General features: G+C 36.3%; 3 non-coding genes across 3 annotated transcripts; all 3 read right to left on the bottom strand.

Moving 5' to 3' along the window:
• Nucleotides 1-14929: 14929 nt before the first annotated feature.
• Nucleotides 14930-15003, bottom strand: TRNAI-AAU. Its single transcript has one exon. It is a non-coding gene; the product is annotated as a tRNA-Ile (tRNA).
• Nucleotides 15004-18460: 3457 nt separating this feature from the next.
• TRNAI-AAU lies at nt 18461-18534 on the bottom strand. The gene has a single exon. It is a non-coding gene; the product is annotated as a tRNA-Ile (tRNA).
• A 1733-nt stretch (nt 18535-20267) lies between these two features.
• On the bottom strand, nt 20268-20339 carry TRNAQ-UUG. Its single transcript has one exon. It is a non-coding gene; the product is annotated as a tRNA-Gln (tRNA).
• Between the last annotated feature and the right edge of the window lie 816 nt (nt 20340-21155).

The following is a 21155-nucleotide window of genomic DNA, read 5'->3' as shown; positions in this document are numbered from 1 at the left end:
TTCCATCTCGTCATATTTTGACCTTGTTCTCATTTTCTTTTTGAGCATCATATTTAGACCCTGAAAAAAAAAAACAAAAAAAAAAAAAAGAAATTCTTATCATATTTGTTCATTATACATGGTCATTACCATTTATTTTAGACCATTTATAAAGATCAAATACACTTCAATTCACATTCTTTCTTATTCCATCTAAATCTAGAACATTTGTGTTTGATTTTTTTTTTCTCATCATTGATAAATTCTAAATTTTCTCGTATTTTATAAAAAAGGAAAGTTAGGTTGTTCTCAAATCTTCACCACCATTCTCTCTGGAATTCTTTTTTTTCAATGTGCAATTCCATCCAAAAAAAATATTTGTGCCCTTCTTTCTTTGTTTATTTTTTGTTGTTATTTTGTTTTTATTTCATAATTAATTTATCTTGTTTTCATTGAATAGCTTGTTATTAATTGCTTTATCCATGTATTAGCCTACCTTGATCATAATTTAGTGACTTTCACAAATAGCCTACCTTTGTGTGTAATAAACACGAGTGTCCCTAAGTATAAAATTAGTGAGTTGTGTATGTGAGATCCTAAGCATATTTAACTATTTTTTGTACAATCATGAACCAAGACGTAGGAAATGGAGGGGAGATCAATGAAGCTAGGTGGAGAGAAGCACAAGTCAGAACTATTACTTATTCAAATCAAGTTGTTAGTACATCGACACACCGGATGGAGTGAATTGAAATAGCCTTAGGTAATCATCAAAGAAGGGAAATACACTTGAATGAAGGAGTTGAAAATGAAGATGATGATAAATGTCACTCTTTTAGCGGGACATAGTCCTAGGGTGGGAGAGAAAGAGTCCAACAAAAACTATGAAAAACCAATTGAAATGTGGGAGGAATTGAAGACATTAATGAGAAAAATTTACAATCCGAAGCATTATTCTCGAGTACCCAAGCAAAAACTCTAGATTCTGCTACAGGGATCCAAAAGTAATGAAGAATATTACACAGAAATGGCGGCCCTTATGAATAGAGCATGCATTGATAAAGACGAAGAGGATTCAATGGCTAGATTCCTCGGTGGGATGAACTAAAAACTTGCTCACCAAGTGGATATGATAAGATAAGGAATCAATACAAGGGGAATAAGATTCGGATTACCTTGTTGATCGAATATCTCAAGCAAAGAACACTTTGTTTGAGATTCGAATCACTCCAGAAGCAAGATCGATCATGTCTAGCTTCAATGATTCTTGTTGATCAAATATCTCAAGCACTTGTTTGAGATTCGAATCACTCCACAAGCAAGATTGATCATGTCGAGCTTGAATGATTCTACATGCAATCTAAACTACATAGAATTGCAAAGAAACTTAGCCATTGGCTAAAGCAAAGCACAAATGCTTCTTTTGATATATCTTCTAAGTCTCTTCTTACAAATACAACAAACATGGCTTTATATAGCCTCAAAATGAAAATTACAAAAGTTGTAACATTCACACTTTAGGGCCATAATTAGCCATTATGCAAATGTAACCGAAATTAAATAAAAAGTCTTAAAATACAAATAACTCTAAATTACTCTAAATTATAACCCACCCAAAATTTACAACAATCAAACTTTATTCTTCTTCAATGTAGCATGAATTGAAACATCTTTTGATAATTTTGACAACATTTTCTTCACATCTTCATTGAAGTATATTGTATGATTGATGTCTCTTGGTTCATATCAGGATAGGTAAGCGTACTTTGATATGCAAGAATTGTTACACCTTGCTGTCAAAATCGAAGGGCAACTAGCTTGGGAGAAAGAGAACTCCAAGAGGTATGCTATTTCTAAGTCTATTACTTATAACCCTTGGAAAAAAAAATGCAAATATTGAAAGGATAAATTTCAAGGTTAGAGGTAAGTATGAGATTGAAAAAAAGAACAAAGATGAGACATCCAAGGGTAAAGAGGAAGTGGAGGAATACAAAGAGGTCATATTGAAAGGATAAATTTCAATCTCTTTTACTTTGAGAATGTGTTCCAAGATGAAGTACCTAAAGGACTACCTCCCATTAGAGATCTTGAACATAAAATAGATTTCATTCCGGGGGCAGTCATTCCTAATAGGCTAGCTTATAGAGCAAACCCAACTGAGACTAAAGAAATTCAGAGGCAAGTTGGGGAGCTCATAGGCAAGGGCTATATACGAGAGAGTTCGAGTCCATGTTCTGTACCAGTCTTATTGATGCCAAAGAAAGATGGAACGTGGCACATGTGCGTGGATTCTTGAGCCATCAACAAAATCACTGTAAAGTATCGACATCCTATTCCCAAGCTAGACCATATGCTTGATGAATTGCATGGTTCATATCTATTTACAAAGATTGATTTGAAATCTGAATATCATTAAATTAGAAGGCATATAGGAGATGAATGGAAAAGAGCTTTCAAAACTAAGGTTGGATTGTATGAATGACTTGTTATGCCTTCTGGGTTAACTAATGCTCCTAGTACATTTATGCGCTTAATGAATCACGTTTTAAGAGAATATTTAGAAAAGCATGTTGTTGTACATTTTGATTATATTTTAATTTATTCAAAGACTTTGTATGAGCATGTGAAGTAAGTTTTGATTTTGCTTAAGAAACAGAAACTTTATGCTAATTTTAATAAGTGTAGTTTTGCCTGGAAAAAGTTAACTTTCTTGTCTTCACAGTTGGCAAGAATGGAGTAGAAGTAACTTCTTGCTCTGGACTTGAAGGAATCCTTAATTTGAAGGATAAGAGACCGTAGATAGGAATTTGAAACTTACCCCCAATTTGAGCCCAAAACGGATTTTCTTGAATTGGGCTTGTTCTAGAGGTTATTTCTCTTCGTTGTCTTCTATGGAAACATTTCTTGGAGGTGCAATTGGGATCGTCCTTTCTTGACGTATTCTCGTGTATCCTCGGATTGAAATTTTAATTTTTCCTTTATGCTCTTCAATGGCGAATTGGATTGGGGGAACGATTTCTAGGCACTTTCAGCATTGTAAGAACAAGTTTGAAGAGAAATCGTAACGACCCTAAATTTTACCTATTTAATCTAAGGTCATCAATATATCTTGAAATGCGGAATTTACATTAAATGGGCCCTTATCATAAATGCGACTAACTGTAACGACCTAAATTTTACCTATTTAATCTAAGGTTATTACTATATCTTGAAATGCGGAATTTACATTAAATGGGCCCTTATCATAAATGCGACTACACGTCTTTTATTACCTTGTGAAAAACGATTACAACACTGAAACAGTTGTCTTATACTACCCTATGGTTTATTATGCGATTACAATTCAACCTATTCTAACCTATACTAATGATGCAAACCGAATTCAGCCTATACTAACCTATACTACAAAAATGGAAAACAACTACCCTTTGCATGTGCCACGGTCCGGGGGTGTACGATGCCGCCGTCGATCTCACATGGGTGCCTTACCTTTATCTGAAAAGTAAAGTAGCACAAGGCTTGAGTATTTCTAGAATACTCAGTAAGTGACCCCCTATCGGGGTTATGCAACAATCACATGCAAAGAGATGATGGGACCTATCTTTCATTCCGTTTTCCCTACGGTGCTGTTCTAATGGGTAAATTTGGACGTGTACCATATACTCTACACACAGCCCATACGAGCGAGTATGGGCTCACCAGCTAGTTTGCACACCTCTGGGCCACTTTCCTTGTCCGGTGAGCATACTCTAGGAGTTCCTTAGGCCGGACACCCGTTAGAACTAGTAACCATCATGGCAGAGCTATGCAAGGCATAACGGTTGTTGTCCTGCCATTTGATGTACGCGTTCGTACCCTCGTGATGGGATAGGGGTATCCCCCCAAATGCATGAGATCACATAATGCATGAGGTCCCCATTACTTCTACCTTTGTCATTAACAAATATAACTGTCCTATTTCATGCTTAACATGTCATTTTCTCATTTTAAGTCTACGTAACGTACGTAATCCTATCGGAGTTATATTTCGAGCAATTTACCGTATTTCATGTCATACATTACATGCTGTTTACATTCAAATATTTCATACAATCATGCCATAATCATTCAAGAACATCATAAACGTCATAAGCACTACATATCACATCAGACTAAACAACATACATTCACGTTCACAAGATTACGTACTTAAGCACATTAGTCTAGCATACAATTTAATGACATGTGCGAATCCACGGGCATGTGCCAACATATAACAAATAACTCGTAACCTACGACGGGTGAGCTACTTACCTGGTAGGCCTTAGCCGAAGTACTCCCTAAAATATAAACGTAAGCTCCTAGCTACTCGTAAACGTCCTACGCTTCTATTGGTGGTTGGTTCCCATTGGATCTTTCGACACATTCGTTAGTATTTCACAAATATAATTAATTTCCAACTTGAATTTATGAAATACAACCTTAAAATGATCTATTTTACCTCAAACAGGGTCGAAACTAAGTCTCCAAGAGGGTCGGAACGGTGAGAAATGGGTCAAAAATAAGTTTCCCGAGCCGAATAAGCAGCTGGAGCTGAGAAGCCACCGCCGAGCCAATTAGTCACCGGAGCCGAGGGGTGTCGTGCCACTTGGCATAACCAGAGGACAACGCGTGTACATCAGTCTCAGGACGAGGCGTGGGTTTTCGGGTTGATCACGAGTGATGGGCTGGCCTAGGCTGAAGGAAAACGTGTAGGTGGGCTGTTGGGCTTTTGCTCTCGAGTCGTGGCTGGTGGGTTAGGCCATAACTGGGCTTTCTGGTTTGTACTGAGGCGATTGGGCCACGAAAGTGTCGTCAGCCGCGGTTTAGACAAAAGTGGATTGGGCTTGGTTCGGGTCGCGGGAGTTCGGCCTTCGGGTCAGACTTAGTGATATGAACCAAGAGACATCAATCATACAATATGCTTCAATGAAGATGTGAAGAAAAGGTTGTCAAAATTATCAAAAGATGTTTCAATTCATGCTACATTGAAGAAGAATAAAGTTTGATTGTTGTAAATTTTGGGTGGGTTATAATTTAGAGTTATTGTGTTTTAAGACTTTTTATTTAATTTCGGTTATATTTACATAATGGCTAATTATAGCCATAAAGTGTGAATGTTACAACTTTTAGAATGCTTTCATTTTGAGGCTATATAAAGCCATCTATGTTGTATTTGTAATAAGACTTAGAAGATATATCGAAAGAAGCATTTGTGCTTTTCTTTAGCCAATGGCTAAGTTTCTTTGCAACTCTATGTAGTTTAGGTTGCATGTAGAATCATTCAAGCTCGACATGATCAATCTTGCTTGTGGAGTGATTCGAATCTCAATCAAGTGTTCTTGTCTTGAGATATTTGATCAACAAGAATCATTGAAGCTAGACATGATCGATCTTGCTTCTGGAGTGATTCGAATCTCAAACAAAGTGTTCTTTGCTTGAGATATTCGATCAACAAGGTAATCCGAATCTTACTCCCCTTGTAGTGATTCTTTATCTTATCATTTGGTATCAGAGCTTCAGGCTCAAGATCGGATATATGTTTCCTTTGCGTTTCTTCTCAATTTAATTTTTATTTATTTTCATCTTTTTAGTTTTTAATCGACCCAAAGTTCAAAATTCAATCTTTGCTCTATTTAAAATTTTGAGAGGTGAGAATGAGAGCTTCATTTGTGTAAATGAGTGCAAACAGAGTGGCCTAAAATTCCTTGAGTGTATACACGTGAGAGAGTGTTGTGAGGTCCTTTGTATTTCCATAACTTATTTTTTGCAGCAAAGTTTCACAAATAGATTCGAGGACGAATCCTCTTGAAGAAGTGGAGAATGATATGAACCAAGAGACATCAATCATACAATATGCTTCAATGAAGATGTGAAGAAAAGGTTGTCAAAATTATCAAAAGATGTTTCAATTCATGCTACATTGAAGAAGAATAAAGTTTGATTGTTGTAAATTTTGGGTGGGTTATAATTTAGAGTTATTGTGTTTTAAGACTTTTTATTTAATTTCGGTTACATTTACATAATGGCTAATTATGGCCATAAAGTGTGAATGTTACAACTTTTGGAATGCCTTTAATAGTTTCATTTTGAGGCTATATAAAGCCATCTATGTTGTATTTGTAATAAGACTTAGAAGATATATTAAAAGAAGCATTTGTGCTTTTCTTTAGCCAATGGCTAAGTTTCTTTGCAACTCTATGTAGTTTAGGTTGCATGTAGAATCATTCAAGCTCGACATGATCAATCTTGCTTGTGGAGTGATTCGAATCTCAATCAAGTGTTCTTGTCTTGAGATATTTGATCAACAAGAATCATTGAAGCTAGACATGATCGATCTTGCTTCTGGAGTGATTCGAATCTCAAACAAAGTGTTCTTTGCTTGAGATATTCGATCAACAAGGTAATCCGAATCTTATTCCCCTTGTATTGATTCCTTATCTTATCATTTGGTATCAGAGCTTCAGGCTCAAGATCGGATATATGTTTCCTTTGCGTTTCTTCTCAATTTAATTTTTATTTATTTTCATCTTTTTAGTTTTTAATCGACCCAAAGTTCAAAATTCAGTCTTTGCTCTATTTAAAATTTTGAGAGGTGAGAATGAGAGCTTCATTTGTGTAAATGAGTGCAAACAGAGTGGCCTAAAATTCCTTGAGTGTATACACGTGAGAGAGTGTTGTGAGGTCCTTTGTATTTCCATAACTTATTTTTTGCAGCAAAGTTTCACAAATAGATTCGAGGACGAATCCTCTTGAAGAAGTGGAGAATGATATGAACCAAGAGACATCAATCATACAATATGCTTCAATGAAGATGTGAAGAAAAGATTGTCAAAATTATCAAAAGAAATGATAAGATAAGGAATCACTACAAGGAGAGTAAGATTCGGATTACCTTGTTGATCGAATATCTCAAGCAAAGAACACTTGTTTGAGATTCGAATCACTCCACAAGCAAGATCGATCATGTCTAGCTTGAATGATTCTTGTTGATCAAATATCTCAAACACTTGTTTGAGATTCGAATCACTCCACAAGCAAGATTGATCATGTCGAGCTTGAATGATTCTACATGCAATCTAAACTACATAGAATTGCAAAGAAAATTAGCCATTGGCTAAAGAAAAGCACAAATGCTTCTTTTACTATATTTTTCAAGTCTCCTTACAAAATACAACATAGATGGCTTTATATAGCCTCAAAATGAAACTATTAAAGGCATTCCAAAAGTTGTAACATTCACAAGCAAGATTGATCATGTCGAGCTTGAATGATTCTACATGCAACCTAAACTACATAGAGTTGCAAAGAAACTTAGCCATTGGCTAAAGAAAAGCACAAATGCTTCTTTCGATATATCTTCTAAGTCTTATTACAAATACAACATAGATGGCTTTATATAGCCTCAAAATGAAACATTCCAAAAGTTGTAACATTCACACTTTATGGCCATAATTAGCCATTATGTAAATGTAACCGAAATTAAATAACAAGTCTTAAAATACAATAACTCTAAATTGTAACCCACCCAAAATTTACAACAATCAAACTTCATTCTTCTTCAATGTAGCATGAATTGAAACATCTTTTTGATAATTTTGACAACCTTTTCTTCACATCTTCATTGAAGTATATTGTATGATTGATGTCTCTTGGTTCATATCATTCTCCACTTCTTCAAGAGGATTCGTCCTCGAATCTATTTGTGAAACTTTGCTGCAAAAAATAAGTTATGGAAATACAAAGGACCTCACAACACTCTCTCACGTGTATACACTCAAGGAATTTTAGGCCACTCTGTTTGCACTCATTTACACAAATGAAGCTCTCATTCTCACCTCTCAAAATTTTAAATAGAGCAAAGATTGAATTTTGAACTTTGGGTCGATTAAAAACTAAAAAGATGAAAAAAAAAAAACAAATTGAGAAGAAACGCAAAGGAAACATATATCCGATCTTGAGCCTGAAGCTCTGATACCAAATGATAAGATAAGGAATCAATACAAGGGGAATAAGATTCGGATTACCTTGTTGATCGAATATCTCAAGCCAAGAACACTTTGTTTGAGATTCGAATCACTCCAGAAGCAAGATCGATCATGTCTAGCTTCAATGATTCTTGTTGATCAAATATCTCAAGACAAGAACACTTGTTTGAGATTCGAATCACTCCACAAGCAAGATTGATCATGTCGAGCTTGAATGATTCTACATGCAACCTAAACTACATAGAGTTGCAAAGAAACTTAGCCATTGGCTAAAGAAAAGCACAAATGCTTCTTTCGATATATCTTCTAAGTCTTCCTTACAAATACAACATACATGGCTTTATATAGCCTAAAAAATGAAACTACTAAAGGTATTCCAAAAGTTGTAACATTCCTACTTTATGGCCATAATTAGCCATTATGTAAATGTAACCGAAATTAAATAAAAAGTCTTAAAATACAATAACTCTAAATTACTCTAAATTATAACCCACCCAAAATTTACAACAATCAAACTTTATTCTTCTTCAATGTAGCATGAATTGAAACATCTTTTTGATAATTTTGACAACCTTTTCTTCACATCTTCATTGAAGTATATTGTATGATTGATGTCTCTTGGTTCATATCATTCTCCACTTCTTCAAGAGGATTCGTCCTCGAATCTATTTGTGTAACTTTGCTGCAAAAAATAAGTTATGGAAATACGACGGACCTCACAACACTCTTTTACACAAATGAAGCTTTCATTCTTACCTCTCAAATTTTTTAGTAGAGCCCAGATTGAATTTTTTTATTTTGGATCGATTAAAAACTAAAAAGATAAAAAAAAAAAAACAAATTGAAAAGAAANATTTATTTTGGATCGATTAAAAACTAAAAAGATAAAAAAAAAAAAACAAATTGAAAAGAAACGCAAAGGAAACATATATCCGATCTTGAGCCTGAAGCTCTGATACCAAATGATAAGATAAAGAATCACTACAAGGGGAGTATGCTTCAATGAAGATGTGAAGAAAAGGTTGTCAAAATTATCAAAAGATGCATTTGTGCTTTTCTTTAGCCAATGGCTAAGTTTCTTTGCAATTCTATGTAGTTTAGATTGCATGTAGAATCATTCAAGCTCGACATGATCAATCTTGCTTGTGGAGTGATTCGAATCTCAAACAAGTGTTTGAGATATTTGATCAACAAGAATCATTGAAGCTAGACATGATCGATCTTGCTTCTGGAGTGATTCGAATCTCAAACAAAGTGTTCTTGGCTTGAGATATTCGATCGACAAGGTAATCCGAATCTTATTCCCCTTGTATTGATTCCTTATCTTATCATTTGGTATCAGAGCTTCAGGCTCAAGATCGGATATATGTTTCCTTTGAGTTTCTTCTCAATTTAATTTTTATTTATTTTTCATCTTTTTAGTTTTTAATCGACCCAAAGTTCAAAATTCAATTTTTCTCTATTTAAAATTTTGAGAGGTGAGAATGAGAGCTTCATTTGTGTAAATGAGTGCAAACAGAGTGGCCTAAAATTCCTTGAGTGTATACACCTGAGAGAGTGTTGTGAGGTCCTTTGTATTTCCATAACTTATTTTTTGCAGCAAAGTTTCACAAATAGATTCGAGGACGAATCCTCTTGAAGAAGTGGAGAATGATATGAACCAAGAGACATCAATCATACAATATGCTTCAATGAAGATGTGAAGAAAAGGTTGTCAAAATTATCAAAAGATGTTTCAATTCATGCTACATTGAAGAAGAATAAAGTTTGATTGTTGTAAATTTTGGGTGGGTTATAATTTAGAGTTATTGTGTTTTAAGACTTTTTATTTAATTTCGGTTATATTTACATAATGGCTAATTATAGCCATAAAGTGTGAATGTTACAACTTTTAGAATGCTTTCATTTTGAGGCTATATAAAGCCATCTATGTTGTATTTGTAATAAGACTTTGAAGATATATCGAAAGAAGCATTTGTGCTTTTCTTTAGCCAATGGCTAAGTTTCTTTGCAACTCTATGTAGTTTAGGTTGCATGTAGAATCATTCAAGCTCGACATGATCAATCTTGCTTGTGGAGTGATTCGAATCTCAATCAAGTGTTCTTGTCTTGAGATATTTGATCAACAAGAATCATTGAAGCTAGACATGATCGATCTTGCTTCTGGAGTGATTCGAATCTCAAACAAAGTGTTCTTTGCTTGAGATATTCGATCAACAAGGTAATCCGAATCTTACTCCCCTTGTAGTGATTCCTTATCTTATCACTTAGTCTCCTTCGCCCGGTTACTCACCGATTTTCTGGCAACCTCTCTCTCACCTCGGTAACATCGTTTTGACGTCCTTTTTCCCAATTTTTTTCTTCGTTTCCAAATCTCCTTCTCCCCCTAATTTCTTTTTTGGTATGTGTTTGGTTCGTAAAGGCCTAATACTCCCAGATCTAAGAGGGTTTGGAAATCCGACACTCTGTCTCCCTTGCCCGACGGTGTACAACGTGTAGGATTCGTCTAAATCTACCTCTGGTGTGTGTAAAAGTCTATGGGATTATTGTGAGGCTCAGTACTTCAATTGAGATAATGCGAAATCATTTCACCTTTTAAGTTGGAACTTTAGACGGTTCGCGAAAAAAGATATTCCTAGAGTCGAGACTAAAACGAATGTATAAACCATAAGCCCATGGATCCATACATCTCAATCGGAAAAGAATCAATAGAAAAAGAAAGAATCAGAATTGATCGATATATTTCTCGAAACAAACGAAAAGGAAACGATCTTAAAGTAAATTTCTTGGAACTTTAGGCGGTGTACAACGTGTAGGATTGGTCTAAATCTACCCCTAGTGTGTGTAAAAGTCTCTGGGATTACTTTCGTTGTGTAGAACGGAGGTTTTGACGTCTTTCTAGTTTTTCACTTTTTTTTCTTCTCTACAGGTATCTTCGAGGTGGCTGAAGGTTGGGTTTGGTTTCTATGGTGACCCAGACATCGGCCGCCCTTTGTGGGTTGTGTGCGAACGAAAACTTCGGCGAACTTCCGTTTTTTTTTTTTTTTGATCTGATCCGTTACAAAAATGGTGTAGAATTGCTCCCGAATTTGGAAGAAATCTGAGAGTACGAGACCCAAAATCACGAGACCCAAAATCTAAATGCTTATTGCCTACTATTGGGAGCTCGATTCTTGTTCCAAACTATTGCCTAAACTTTCAACTTTATAGGGGAAGCTTAAACCGACATTGAGAGCTTGAGAATCACTATGATTTTGAGATTGAAATTTCTAGATAATCAGTAAAAACTATCTACACCGGTCAGAGGACACAGATTTTTATCCCCTTTTTATTCATGGTTCTTATAACCAACTACTCTATTTTTCTATTAAACACTATCGTCACAGCATACATGACTTTACTATGCATGAAAGAATTCATTTACAACATTTCATAAATGGTGCTATGGACTTCAATGTTCATAATGAACTCATTAAAACAATATTGTTATGAACAACATAGTGGAAAATGGATAACATTAGTTTAAATAAAAATAAAACAATGCCCTCATCTAATCTAAGGATCATTAAAAATAATATGAATGTAACTACCCTAACTTTGGTTCCTTGGCCTTCAACGCAATATTGTCATTCGTAAATGGGTATCTTACCTTTACTTTAAAATAAGAATAGCATGTGGTTTGAGTACTTTAATAAATACTCAGTAAGTAATCTCACTGTTAGTGTCGGAATATGAATAACATGAAATATAATGGGACCTATCCTTTCATAAATACATTGTGACGTGGGCTTGGGCTTTGCTTTTCAATCCGAGCAGAGTTGAATATGTTGTACTTCCTTACACACGACCCATGAATGTGTACATTAACCACCAGGTGGGTTGGTATAAGAGTATTCTATAGGTCTACCTCGTCGAGCTTGTGCACACTCACACTACCAAATACCATGAAGGCAAAAGACCCACATAATATCATAAAGAACATAAATATTGTAAGGTATGTATTTGTACTGATCATAATGGGGAAGTATCCCGATGCACCTCCCATATAAAATGCATGAGATCCCTAACATTAAAACACGACATAACGTTCCTATGAGACATACATACTTGATTCTTGTCATATTGTTCATGATTGACAATACATAGGCATAGTGTGTACTAAACATAATATAGAAGTATCTCGATGCACGTGGTATACAAAATGCATGAGGTCCCATAACATTAAAGCATGACATATATTCATTGCGCTAGTCATACCTCCAATCTATTCCTAGCATAGTGTTTCTATGAGAGATAAATACTTGATTCATTTCATATTTTTAATAATTAACAATACCTAATTTTCTAATGTCTCATAGTCATAGAGTGTACATATTAACATAGTTTACATGAAATGATACATGGAAGGATCATGCACCAAATAACAGCAAACCATAACATTGTTCTATGACATAACATAATCCTTCAATAGTGTATATGATATCATAGCGTAACTTTAATGCAACATATTGTATATCATAGCATATACATAACATAGTATATGTCATACAATCATAAAACACGACATATGCCGGGGCCACAAGTTGCGATGTCCATTCCCTGTCATCATCCCCACCATCTATTTCATTCTCCGTTTCCACGAAATCCTCTATTTATTTGTGTGGGGACCAGGGTAAGGGATTCATCGCAAGGAAATCGTAGGGATCGGATTCCCCATGGAGAATTTTAGTGGGTTTTGAATCCAAGAGTCAGTCTTAGAGGAAAAGGCCCGGAGTGTTGAAGATGAAAGGCCAAGAATCTTTAAAGGAACAATGACTTTTTATGGGTCAGGAAACAATGGCATCCTGATGTCTATATTTAGTTTTCGAAGACCTAATACATTTGTTATTTCTATTGTAAAATGGTAAAGCGTAGAGAGAAAAAAAAATAAAGATACAGAGAAGCAATAGAAGAACTATTTTCAAATAAACAGAGTGTTCTTTGTCTCCTTCTATCATTAGTTTGTGTGAGATTTATTTCACAAATTTGTGAGTTTTCTTTAACAAATTGGTATCAAGCCAATGGCGAATGTGACAGGTCAAATGCATCTACCATGACTATCGAAGACAAAATATGAGAATTGGAGAATTCATATGAAAGCTCTTCTCGGTTCTCAAGATGCATGGGAGGTGGTCGAAGAAGGGTTAGAAGAACCAAAAGAGGTGCGATCAAAGGATAAGGGGCACTGTACATGTTGTTCTGAGTCATTGACGAGTCGGGCTTTGAGAAGTTTGCCAGTGCAACTACTTCAAAAGAATCGTGGGACAGTTTAGGAAAAATGTTCAAAGGAATCGACCGAGTCAAGCAAGTGCGTCTCCAAACTCTTCGTGGTAAGTTAGAGAACATGAAGATGAAGGAGTCAGAAAATGTATCTGACTATCATGCATTTACATACTGTGGTAAACCAACTCAACCGAAATGGAGAAATGTTAGCTGAGCCGCGGGTTTTGGAGAAGATTTTAAGGTCATTAACCAACAACTTTGAGAATGTTGTATGCGCGATAGAAGAGTCAAATGACCTAGCAACGTTCATAGTCGATGAGCTAGCCGGTTCTCTCGAGGAACACGAGCAACGTAAGAAGAAGAAGTAGGAAAGACTCGATCAAGCACTTCAAACCAAGGCGTCAATCAAAGATGAAAAGGTACTCTACTCTAAAAATTTTGAAGGTAGAGGTTGTGGCCGTGAAAGTAGTAAAAATTTTCATGGTGATCAAGGCAAAAATGATGAAGGATACTATAAGAAGAAGGGATAGTCAAGCCAAGCAAATTGGCGTGGAAGAGGACGCAGTCGAGGAAGAGGTGACCGATCAATTTACTCCAACATTCAGTGCTACAAATGTCACAAATATGTACACTATGCGAACGATTTCAACTCCGACAAATGTTACAATTGTGGCAGAGGGGCATTTTGCAAAAGATTCTTGAGTCGATAAAAAGGTGAAAGAAACAATCAACCTAGCCTTGGATGACGCAACAAATGAAGGTCTTCTGTTGATGGCTCAAAATGAAGATCGGAAAGCGAAAGAACACGTGTAGAAAAATATGATGGTGGTAGTTATGAGGTGGTGGAATCCGTTGGAAATGAGGGGATATGCAGCGGATTTGGCAAAATCGCGATATTGGAGACTAGAAAATCGAAGAAGGAATCTGGATTGAACACGCGATCGGCGAACAAGCCAAAGAAACTTCCAGATCATCAGAAGGAGAACAGAGATTTAGAGCAACAACCAAAATCTGTCGTGGATAAATCTGTGGAGAAGTCTAAGTTGCAGACGTTGAAATCGTCGAACGAGATGCCTTTTGAAGGAGAAAGTAGACATTGAAAAAGAAAAGAAAGCTTTTAGAAGTGGAAATTGAAAGGTTAGAGAATGGGAAGGTAATTTCTGCTGATGAATGGTGGGTACAAAACTGGAGGTGAGCGCTGGGAAGTGAAATTCTTTACATTGAAGCGTGGCACCATGCGGATCGAGTCGAACATCCTTTGAGTCAAACTGGGTTAGATGTGGGCGTGGGTCGGAAGAGCTACCGCGTGTCGCGCATATCGAGTGGAGCCGCGTCACTTTACAATGTGCTTGAGCGTTATTCCACCAAATCGTCAACACGTGCCCCTCAGGCCGTTTGACGCGCTTTCCCTCCCGCAAGTTAATGTTCTCTCCTGACTACACTTAATCTTGCCTTCAAAGTCAGTTCATTTACCTCCTTGTTCCTAAAAATATGTAATTTTCGAACCTACAACCTTCACGTTATTAGCACGACAACTAACCAACTGAGCTAATAGGTCATAGGTTTTATGTACATTATAGATCGTTAGCTCCTAATCCAGTCAATCGAGTTTCGTTTACCTTTTAAAGTTCTAAGTGTTTTAACTCGTATCATGAAAAGATATCATTAAAAATTAATAAAATTGGCCCATGCAAGTGTCGAACCTACGACCTTCGCATTATTAGCACGATGCTCTAGCCAACTGAGCTAATAGGCCATAGGTTTTATGCACATTGTAGATCAATAGCTCCTAATTTAGTCAATCGAGTTTAGGTTACATAATTTTATGCATAATAAAATTAAAACTTCAAGTCATTATCAAGTTCGTAGTGTTGTAACCCCGTATCATGAAAAGATATTATTAAGAATTAATAAAATTTAGCCTATGTATTTGTCGAACCTACAACCCTTCACGTTATTAGCACAACAACCTAACCAACTGAGCTGATAGGTCATAGGTTTTATGTACATTATAGATCATTAGCTCCTAATCCAGTCAATCGAGTTTGGTTTACATAAATCTATTCCTAGCATAGTGTTCCTATGAGATATAAATACTTGATTCATTTCATATTTTTAATAATTAACAATACATGATTTTCTAATTTCTCTTAGTCCTAGAATAGTGTATATGATATCATAGCGTAACTTGTATGCAACATATCGTATATCATAGCATATACATAACATAGTATATGTCATACAATCATAAAACACGACATGTGCAGGGGCCACATGTAGCGATGTCCATTCCCTGTCATCATCCCCACCATTTATTTCATTCCCTTTTTCCACGAAACTCTCTATTTATTTGTGTGGGGATCAGGGTAAGGGATTCAACGCAAGGAAGCGGCAGGGATCGGATTCCCCATGGAGAATTTTAGTGGGTTTTAAATCCAAGAGTCAGTCTTAGAGGAAAAGGCCAAGAGTGTTGGAGATGAAAGGCCAAGAATGTTAGAAGAACAATGACTTTTTATGGGTTAGGAAACAGTGGCATCTTGATGTCTATATTTAGTTTTAGCAGACCTTATAAATACATTTGTTATTACCATGGTAAAACCGTAAAGCAGAGAAGAGAAAAAAAATAAAGAAACAGAGAAGCAATAGAGGATTGTTTTTTTAAAATAAACAGAGTGTTCTTTGTCTTCTTCTTTCGTTAGTGTGTGTGATATTTATTTCACAAATTTATGAGTTTTCTTTAATAAATTTGTATCAAGTCAATGACGAATGTGACGGGTCAAATGCCGCTACTGCGACTAACGAAGACAAACTGCGAGAATTGGAGCATTCATATGAAAGCTTTTCTCGGTTCTCAAGATGCATGGGAGGTAGTCGAAGAAGGGTTAGAAGAACCAAAAGATACCACGGGTTATACAGCGACACGAAACAAGGCGTTAAAAGAGGTGCGATCAAAGGATAAGGGGGCACTATACATGTTGTTCTGAGTCGTTAACGAGTCGGGCTTTGAGAAGCTTGCCAGTGCAACTACTTTAAAAGAAGTGTGGGACACTTTAGGAAAAGTGTTCAAAAGAATTGACCGAGTCAAGCAAGTGCGTCTCCAAACTCTTCGTGGCAAGTAGGAGAGCATGAAGATGAAGGAGTCAGAAGGTGTATCTGACTACATCACGCATGTACAAACTGTGGTAAACCAACTCAACCGAAATGAAGAAATGTTAGCCGAGACGCAGGTTTTGGAATAGATTTTAAGGTCATTAACCAACAACTTTGAGAATGTTGTATGCGCGATAGAAGAGTTAAAGAACCTAACGACGTTCATAGTCGATGAGCTAGCTGGTTCTCTCAAGGCACACGAGCAACGTAAGAAGAAGAAGGAGGAAACACTCAATCAAGCACTTCAAACCAGGCGTCAATCAAAGATGAAAAGGTACTCTACTCTAAAAATTTTGAAGGTATAGGTGTTGGCCGTGAAAGTAGTAAAAATGGTCATGGTGGTCAAGGTAACAGTCATGAAGGATACTATAAGAAGAAGGGACAGTTGAGCCAAGCAAATTGGCGTGGAAGAGGACGCAGTCGAGGAAGAGGCGGTCGATCAATTTACTCCAACATTCAGTGCTACAAATGTCACAAATATGGTCATTATGCGAACGATTGTAACTCCGACAAATGTTACAATTGTGGCAGAGGGGCAATTTGCAAAAGATTGTCGAGCTGATAAAAAGGTGGAAGGAACAATCAACCTAGCCTTGGATGACGCAACAAACGAAGGTCTTCTCTTATGGCTCAAAATGAAGATCTGAAAGCGACAGAACACGATGGAGCAAAATATGATGGTGGTAGTTGTGAGGTGGTGGAAGCCGTTGGAAATGAGGGGATACGTAGCGGATTTGGCAAAATCGCGATATCGGAAACGAGAAAATCGAAGAAGGAATCTGGATTGAACACGCGATCGGCGAACGAGCCAAAGAAACTTCCAGATCATCAGAAGGAGAATAGAGATTTAGAGCAACAACCAAAATCTACTGTGGATAAATCTGTGGAGAAGTCTCAGTTGAAGACGTTGAAATCGCTAAACGAGCGCCTTTTGAAGGACAAAGTAGAGATTGGAAAAGAAAAGAAAGCTTTTAGAAATAGAGATTGAAAGGTTAGAGGAGGAAGTGGGGGAGCTGAGTGAGAGTTCTTCCTATCTGAAATAGGAGAAGGAAGAGAATGGGAAGGTAATTTCTGAGCTTGTGAAGAGAATTGAAGAAGTTGTGAAGAAAGAGAGGTCAGTTGCTGATGAGTCGTGGGTTCAAAACCGGAGGTGTGCGCTAGGAAGTGAAATTCTTTACATTGAAGCGTGGCACCATGCGGATCGGGTCAAACATCCTTCGAGTCAAACTGGGTTAGACGTGGGCGTGGGTCGGAAGAGCTACTGCGTGTCGCATATCGAGTGGAGACGCGTCACTTTACAACGTGCCTGACGCATTATTCCACCTAATCGTCAATACGTGTCCCTCAGGCTGTCTGATGCGCTTTCCCTCCCGCAAGTTGACATATGGCTTGCCGGAAAATTTTCTCTACTGACCTTTGCATTGATGAATTTTGCCTTTAAAGTCAATTCATTTACCTCCTTCTTCCTTAAAGGACTCTCAGAAATCCAGAGTTTCATGCTTCATAGAAGAACATATCGAACGGTTCATATCTAAAGAAAAAGGTGTGAAAGTCATTTACCTCCTTCATATCGAACGGCTCAGATCCTTCTTGTTCCGGAATGGACTCTCAGAAATCTACAAATATCATCCTTCATAGCAGAACATATCGAAAAGAAAAAGGTGTGAAAGTCATTTACCTCCTTCATATCGAACGGCTCAGATCCTTCTTGTTCCGGAATGGACTCTCAGAAATCTACAAATATCATCCTTCATAGCAGAACATATCGAAAAGAAAAAGGTGTGAAAGTCATTTACCTCCTTCATATCGAACGGCTCAGATCCTTCTTGTTCCGGAATGGACTCTCAGAAATCTACAAATATCATCCTTCATAGTAGAACATATCGAAAAGAAAAAGGTGTGAAAGTCATTTACCTCCTTCATATCGAACGGCTCAGATCCTTCTTGTTGAGGAATGGACTCTCAGAAATCCACCAATGTCATCCTTCGTAGGAGAACATATCGGCTCAGATCCGTCTTTTTAACTCGTATCATGAAAAGATATCATTAAAAATTAATGAAATTGGCCCATGCAGGTGTCGAACCTGCGACCTTCGCGTTATTAGCACGACGCTCTAACCAACTGAGCTAATAGGCCATAGGTTTTATGCACATTGTAGATCAATAGCTCCTAATTTAGTCAATCGAGTTTAGGTTACATAATTTTATGCATAATAAAATTAAAACTTCAAGTCATTATAGTGTCAAACCTACAACCTTCACATTATTAACACAACAATTAACCAACTGAGCTAATAGGGCATAGGTTTTATGCACATTATAGATCGTTGGCTCCTAAATAAGTCAATCAAGTTTCGTTTACATAACTTTATGCATAATAAACTTTAAACTTTATGCATAATAAACTTTAAAAAAAAGTTCACAGTGTTTTAACTCGTATCATGAAAAGATATTATTAAAAATTAATGAAATTGGCCCATGCAAGTGTCGAACCTACTACCTTTGCGTTATTAGCACGATGCTCTAACCAACTAAGGTAATAGGCCATAAGTTTTATGCATATTGTAGATCAATAGTTCTTAATTTAGTCAATCGAGTTTAGGTTACATAATTTTATGCATAATAAACTTAAAACTTTAAGTCATTATCTTTAAAGTTCGTAATGTTGTAACCCCTATCATGAAAAGATATTATTAAGAAGAAATGAAATTGGCCCATGCAAGTGTCAAACCAATGACCTTCACATTATTAGCATGACGTTCTAACCAACTAAGCTAATAGACCATAGGCTTTATGCACATTGTAGATTGGTAGCTCCTCATTCAGTCAATCGAGTTTTGCTTACATAATTTTATGCCTAATAAACTTAAAACTATAAGTGATTATCTTCTAGTATCATTAAATATATCATTATTGAGAATTAATGAAATTGGCCCATGCAGGTATTATCTTCTTTTGATTCTCGGGATTACCTTATGCTTTTAAAACGCATAGAGAAATTTTCACACCCTTATAAACAATGTTTCCCTCTCCAACTGTTGTGGGATCTCACAATCCACCCTCTTTGAATCACACCCTTATAAACAATGTTTCCCTCTCCAACTGTTGTGGGATCTCACAATCCACCCTCTTTGAATAGAGGTATCAAGTTGGATGTTTCCCTCTCCAACTGTTGTGGGATCTCACAATCCACCCTCTTTGAATAGAGGTATCAAGTTGGCTTATTCCCTCTCCAACTGTTGTGGGATCTCACAATCCACCCTCTTTGAATAGAGGTATCAAGTTGGCTTAAGGGCTCTCCAACTGTTGTGGGATCTCACAATCCACCCTCTTTGAATAGAGGTATCAAGTTGGCTTAAGGGCTCATCTTGTTATCTTTTTTGTCTCTGATTAGCCTCCTAATCGATATGAACACTATTATAAAATAAGTCTAGAAACCTTTGTTCAATATCTGATTCATAAAAATTACTTAAGCTATGGGAAATTAGTGAGCCCAACAACATCATTCTAACTCAGATCTCGTGTTGGTATTAATGTTGGAATAACTTAGATATAACATTCAACATGAATTCAAACCTTCTTAATTTCTTACAGGTGATTTAGTTTTTTCCTTTAACTAGATCATGACTTGATTAGTCTATATGTATTACTTTATTTTTTAAGTCACACAGACTCCAAATCTTGCTAAAGTATCCAATCATTGACCACTTTGCCTCGTACAACCTCAAAGCTTCCTCTTACTATTTGTGCATAAACATCTTTAAAAAAAAAAACGTCCCACCGAAGTATCCAATCATTGACCACTTTGCCTTGTACAACCTCAAAGCTTCCTCTTACTATTTGTGCACAAACATCTTTAAAAAAAAAAAGAGGTCCCACCCAAATTTGAACTCGAGTTACTGGATTCAAAGTCCAATGTCCTAACCACTAGACCATGGGACCACAAATTTGTAAAGATTTGTGTGTCATTAATATATGAACTATAAAACGAATAATATTGTGTCTTTGTTTTTAGTTCTATATTTGATAGGGTTTCAACGCAATAAAATTAATTAAATTATTAGATGATTTGTACAATTATTCAACCATTCTTCTTCACTCATTCCTATCCTACTATAATAGATTTCACAGAAAGGTTATTTTGAAACAAATTTAACGTTAAAAAGATACTTATTTAATAAGTTTTTCCCATCCATATTTTTTAAAAATTTATTTGAATATTCTAGGTAACATTACCGAAGTAAAAAAAAAAAAATCAAATTATTTATGTTTACTCTATTTTTATAAAAAGAAGACAATGTCGCCAAGGAAAAACATACGAGAAAATAATACGAGCTGTGACGTTTTATGGGTTAGGAAAAAGTGGCATTCTGATGTCTAGGAACAGTGACGTTTTATGGGTTAGGAAACAGTTGCATTCTGATGTCTAGGAACAGTGACGTTTTATGGGTTAGGAAACAGTTGCATTCTGATGTCTAGGAACAGTGACGTTTTATGGGTTAGGAAACAGTTGCATTCTGATGTCTAGGAACAGTGACGTTTTATGGGTTAGAAAAGAGTGGCATTCTGATGTGTAGGAACTGTGACGTTTTATGGGTTAGGAAACAGTGCCATTCTGATGTCTAGGAACAATGACGTTTTATGGGTTAGGAAAGAGTGGCATTCTGATGTCTAGGAACAGTGACGTTTTATGGGTTAGGAAAAAGTGGCATTCTGATGTCTAGGAACAGTGACGTTTTATGGGTTAGGAAAGAGTGG

This window comes from Cucurbita moschata, unplaced genomic scaffold, assembly GCF_002738365.1.
Source record: "Cucurbita moschata cultivar Rifu unplaced genomic scaffold, Cmos_1.0 Cmo_Scf00046, whole genome shotgun sequence".
Classification (NCBI taxonomy): domain Eukaryota; kingdom Viridiplantae; phylum Streptophyta; class Magnoliopsida; order Cucurbitales; family Cucurbitaceae; genus Cucurbita; species Cucurbita moschata.
This window is presented reverse-complemented; position numbering and strand designations above follow the sequence as displayed.